Below are 6,000 nucleotides of genomic sequence, written 5' to 3'. Positions count from 1 at the left end.
CTAAAGTGTGTACTCTGGTTCTTGAAGGGGGCATGAGACTACGAAAATTTGAAGATGTGTAGTTGTCGCTCTTTATGAACTTTGCATGGAATCTTCTAACTCAAAACTCTATTTGGGTTAATTTCTTTAAGGCAAAATATGTCAAGGATCAACATGTCTCTTTGATTGAGGCTAGTAAGGGCTCTTTATTCTGGAAGCGAATAGTAGATGTGCTACCTAAGGTGTTGTGTAATTTCTTGTGGAAGGTAAGGGATGGTCGAGTCTCCTTCTGGAGGGATAATTGGTTGTCATCTAGTGTTATTATAGAACCTTGTGAGATCTCGGATCTTCCTCTCCTCACAATAAGGGAGTGTTGAATTCATAATGGATGTGGAACTTTTACGCAGACTGGTGGGGGATTCATAACTTGGGGAAATTGTGACATATTTAGGTGAGCATAAAGACAGGGCAGATATCCTGATTTGGAAACCGAATTTGAATTGAAATTTCTCTTCGAAATCGGCTTGGGAATGTATTTGTGCTAGGGCCCCAAAATCTGTTAGGGCTCATTGGATTTGGCACTCAACGCTTCCAAAGAAGTATTCAGTTACATTGTGGAAGGCTTTGAATTTTTGCCTAAGTGTGGATGCACGTATTGAAGACTTGGGTATTTTCGTGGTTTCTGAATGTGAATGCTGTGTACGGGGTTGTATGGAAGATCAAGATCATGTCCTGGCCACATGTTCTCTAGTAGTGGAAATTTGGCACAGGGCGTCTTTGAGTTTGAGGATGCCTTATGACCCATCTAGGCCTTGGAAGCATACTATGTAGTTTTGGTTTAGACGGGCCTCACATTCTTCTCAAAGAGGTACGTTGCTTGGTTTGATTCCAATTATTCTAACTTGGTTTCTTTGGGTGTGGCGATGTAAGGCTCGTATGGAAGGGGAAAATATTTCCATGCAGTTGTTGTGGAATGCAATTAAAGCTACAATTGGGTAGGATTACGTTTGAGGGCGAGTAAAAGCTTGGCAAATGGTGACACCCAAATATTGGAGGCCTTTTCAATTCTAGTTAAAGCATCTTTACATAAGTAGGTTTGTTTGGCAAAGTGGTGTAAACCGAATAGTGGGTGGTTTAAGTTCAATGTTGATGGGAGTTCATTGGGCAATCCGGGCTGCATGGGGGCGTGTGGCCTTATTCGGGATGATGGGGCTATTTGAGGTTCACTTTTGCTAAGGAGTTGGTCTATGGTTCTAATAATGAACCGGAATTATTAGCTCTTTATTCTGGGCAAAAAACATTGTAAGGAGTTGGATTTGCATAGAATTGAGGTTGAGCTTGATTCCTTACTTGTAGTCAATTGGTTGGAAAAAGGTAGATGTGGCATTTGGTATCTTGAAGACTATTGAGACGAAATCCAAGAGATCTTGTCTAGTTTGCAAGTCAAGATCAGTCATGTTTATAGAGAAGGAAATTCAGGAGCTGATTTTCTTGCTTGTTTGGCCTCGAATCATTAGTCTAGTACGTGGATTAATTTTGAGGATGTTCAGTTGAAGCTCAAAGGTATTTTAAAGGTGGATAACTTAGGCCTTCCTCCTTTGAGGTCATAATTTTGATGGTTGGCTGTTGGCATCGAGTGTGTTTTGATAGTTTTCTTTTGTCTTGTTTTCAGAATAAGCTTTGTGCTAGGAGTTTGAGGTTTATGTATTTAGCAGTATTTAGCAAAACTTTGGTTCGGGTTGGTTATTGTTTATTTCTTTTCATTCAAGTATTTATTGTTCCACGGTATCCCTTCCCCACAAGTGAGGGTCTATTAATAAATTTGGAGTAGGGGCCACTCTTGGACATGTAGCCCTGACTCTTCAAAAAAAAAAAAAAAAAAGAATCTCAATCATACCAAATACTTAACAAAACTAAAATGTAAAAAGCACAAACTTTTAGAGCCTAAATCGGAAACCTTACACTATCTAATTCAGAAGTGCTACATTAGACTCTCCACTTATCCAAGAATTAATGCTTCTAAAATATGGAAAGAAAGACATTTTAATATTAAATCCAAGAAGATTACAGATATAACTTATACATAGGAAATATTGCCCAATCCAACAATTTCAAAAGACTGCTTCTATTTGATCAACACATGTTAGTGATACAAGCTGCATCTTTTACAGTATTTTAACTCGAGTCAGGTACTTCATGTATGCATTTTATGGTTGCAACTTAAATAAAGAACCCGAAATCTATAATAACTGACCCCAAAAGCTATATAACAACACGTTCATCATCATAACTTAGCCTAAAGACAACAAATCACAGCATATTATATCTAACGACATGAAAAGAACTTCAAGCCTCAAGGTATTGGTTAAAGCAACGGTGGATACCACAGAAAATAAAAGCTACTTGAGTATATGTACAGGGAAGTACAAAACAGGGCAAACTACAAACCAAAATAGAGGCAACATACGATATTTGAGTGATCCTAACAACTAATTAACCTATCCAAACAAGATCAATAAACCCAAGCAAGTGATTGAAGCTAGGGTTACAAGACCAACCCCAAAAAATTAAGTATCCAACCATTTGCACAAAAAATTAAAATCGAAAAATCATGCTCTAAGTTAATCACACAAACTAGAAGAGGTAGGAGGATCTTTCTGCAAATCCTTGAGCTGTAGTGCAATGGTGATCCTGCAAAAGAGAGAAATTTATGAGAGAAACGGAAAGACAGAGGGAAAAGAGGGAGGGAGAGAACTTACAGAGATGGAGACCAAGCAGAGGAGGTGGCATAATACGCCGCAATGGAAGAGAGAGGGACTAAGTGAGATCAATTAGAGATCTAGAGAGAGAGAATGATAGACAGAGAGACAAATTGAGAATCGGAAAGAGAGAGACGGTAAGAGAGAGACTCACCTTGGAGGCAAGGAGATAGCAGTGCAGTAGCTAGTAGTCGGCATGAGAAAAGGTGAGTTTTAGATTTCACTAGACCAGAGAGGGAATCGGGTGCATAGTGAAATGATTTTGGGGATTTTTTCGTCAATAAGGCATCTCAGGACTTTTTGCAGTGATCAGCGTGTCACCGCAAAACAAATATAACCTAGCTAGCCGGTTGATTATCTGTTGGTATTATTTGCGGCAACAAAGAGTCTCCGTAAAAGACTTTTTGCAGCTAAATATGATCCGCCGCAAAATATTTTAGCTGCAAAAACTATGTTTTCTTATAATGATGTTTATTACAATTAAAAAAACTGTCACAATAGGTATAAAGTCACCGTAAATGATTACACAGTGAATTCCCCATCAACATTTCCTAACTTTGCACTCAATTTTAATGGCGAAATGACAAACGTCACAATTAAGGTCCATTCGCAGCGATGTCTTTTGCAGCTAAATGAAAACCGTCACAAAAGGCCTATTTTCTAGTAGTGAAAAAAAATCCAAGATAATAGATAATCAACCCTAGCTTAAGCTCAAACTCAGGCAGACAATTTATTTGTCTTGTAAATCTAGCTTGGCTGCATGCTCTATACCGCTTGTTTATAGTTCTATCACTTCCTTTCCTATGATAGTTCTATCACATCTTTAGGACTATAAAAATAATTTTCCTTTATAAGAAAGATATTAAGTTTTGCCTCGTACTCGGGTCAGTGTTGCCATCGAAACTTCTCATTGGAAACATCATCAAATGATGAATGTTCTTTCCCATGGAATAGTGCCTCCCACCATAGTTATCACTGTTGTCGGATGCTCTCCACACCAATAAGACCACTGTTCATTCACTCTCTTTAAGTTTTAGATCTCTCTCTCTCTCTCTCTCTCTAAGTTCATCTTTTCACTGATAGCTATCGGTTTATGGCAATTATACCTAGTGTCGTGCAACACCCGTTGGTTTGAGTGTTTTGTTTTTATATTAGTTACCGTCAACCAGTCGCCAGATTTTTAGTGGAACATTGGTCAGATCTCATCTAAATCGATACATTCATTTTGCTTGCTCTGTTGAGTTATTTCCAACGCATTATATTTTTCAAAGACAAAACCAATAGTAGTATTGGTTGATGGGTCATGGGATGGTATGTACGTCTCTAGACAGCATTCCCCCACTAGCTTATTTCACCGACCACCTCACGACACTAGGTATGATACTTCACTGCTATTAGACTCGGTTGCTCAGTTACATGTGTGATATGAGTAAAGTATGATTGCTGGAAATTTTAATGAATGATAGTTATATGGCTATTATGAATTATGGCTTGGTTGTAGTGGGTTTGTGAATTATTGGGTTTGATGTCAATGTTTTGAATACCGTACCGGATAGCGTACCGGTCAAGGCACTGGAACGAAATATTTCGGTACCGGTACCGTTTCGGGATAGCGTTTCGGGATAACGTTTCGGGATAGTCGATCTATAAATAAATTATATATATAAATATATATAAAAATTATATTCTAAAATAATAGTCTATATATAAATAAATTATATACAAATACATATATATATAAATTATAAATAGTCTAGTCTGAATTGAGGGTTAAAAAATAAGTTTGTAGTTTGAAAAAACGAAAAAATGAAAAAAAAAAAAAAAAAAAAACACACAGGCCGAAATATCGGCCTGTACCGGCCGAAATATAGGCCGGTACAGGCCGAAATTGAGGCCGGTATGACCGGTACCGGCCGGTATTTTGGCCGGTACGGAACAGATATAGTACCTGTACCGGCCGGACGGCCGAAACGAAAAATTTCGGCCGTACCGGCCGGTACGGTACGAAATTTAAAACTTTGTTTGATGTGGCTGTGTGGGTGAAGTAATGTGGCTGTCCGAGATAATTATTTATTTTGCTGGTTGTTTTGGGTTTGAGTATTAATTGTTGAGTTGACATTGGCTGTTGTGAGTCTAAGAGATACTATTGGATTTGAGTGATAGATTGTTTGACCTGATATGTGATTTGTTGGGTTAAAAAGAGGTTGTTGGGTTGATGAGTATGGTTGTTTAGGTTGAGATATGGGACTGACCAAGTTTACCATGTGACTATTATTGGGTTGATAATGTCGGGCTGGTTGTATTTGAACTATTGCGAGTTGTGTGGATGCTCGGGACTGAAATATTCTCTGGTTGGGTTGTTTGTGACATGTGGGGAGTGATTGTTGTAATGCTATGTGCTGGTTAATGGAGAGATATGGTTGTTTGGGTGGTTTATAAACTAAACTAGTTAGAGGTTTGTGTTATGTTGGTGTAAGTTTGTGCAAATCTTACTAATAAGTTTTGTATGGGTATTGATGTTTAACTTACGAGCGACTAAATTTGTTTATTTAGGTTACTATGATATGACTAGAGTGTGGACTCAAGATGTAGATAATACACGAAAGTCAAGTAAGCGTGATTCTTATACTAGAGTTTGCATAAAAGAAAAGGACTAAGATTGATTTTGAAAATATGCATGTTTATTTTAAAAAGCAATGTGAAAACAACTTTAGATATCTGTTCTGCAAAATTTTTATGACTGGTATAAGCATGAGCAAGTTTTTAGCATTCAATTTCTGAATTAGGTAAAAAAGAACGATTATGAAAATTTGAGAATTTGTGCATAGTTTATGAAGATGCTCTGACTTTGTTTTTGAATATGTGAGAATGATTTGAATCTATTTTGTACTCTGCTTGTTATGATATGGCATCTTAAAACTTCTAGCATGACTTTCTAATTCTGAATCTGATTCTATTCGGGTTCTGATTTTGTTTCTACTCTGTTCCGTTAAGGCCCTACCATGAGTATAATAGTAGTATACGGCCCTGCCACGGGTATAATGGTGGTATGAAACCCTACCTCATGAGTTGAACATGGCCTGTAACGTCCTGGTCCCGCAGGGATCGAAGAGTTACTCCCTATAACTTAAAACTCACAATTCATTAATATATTTATAGACTCCAAAATATAAAGTCATCAGAATACTACAAAATCTCTTAATAAAATCCTCAACTTCTGAGAAATCTTCTATGAGTAATCCACTATGCTTAAATAATCATT

Source organism: Juglans microcarpa x Juglans regia, chromosome 4D, assembly GCF_004785595.1.
Source record: "Juglans microcarpa x Juglans regia isolate MS1-56 chromosome 4D, Jm3101_v1.0, whole genome shotgun sequence".
Lineage (NCBI taxonomy): Eukaryota > Viridiplantae > Streptophyta > Magnoliopsida > Fagales > Juglandaceae > Juglans > Juglans microcarpa x Juglans regia.
This window is presented reverse-complemented; position numbering follows the sequence as displayed.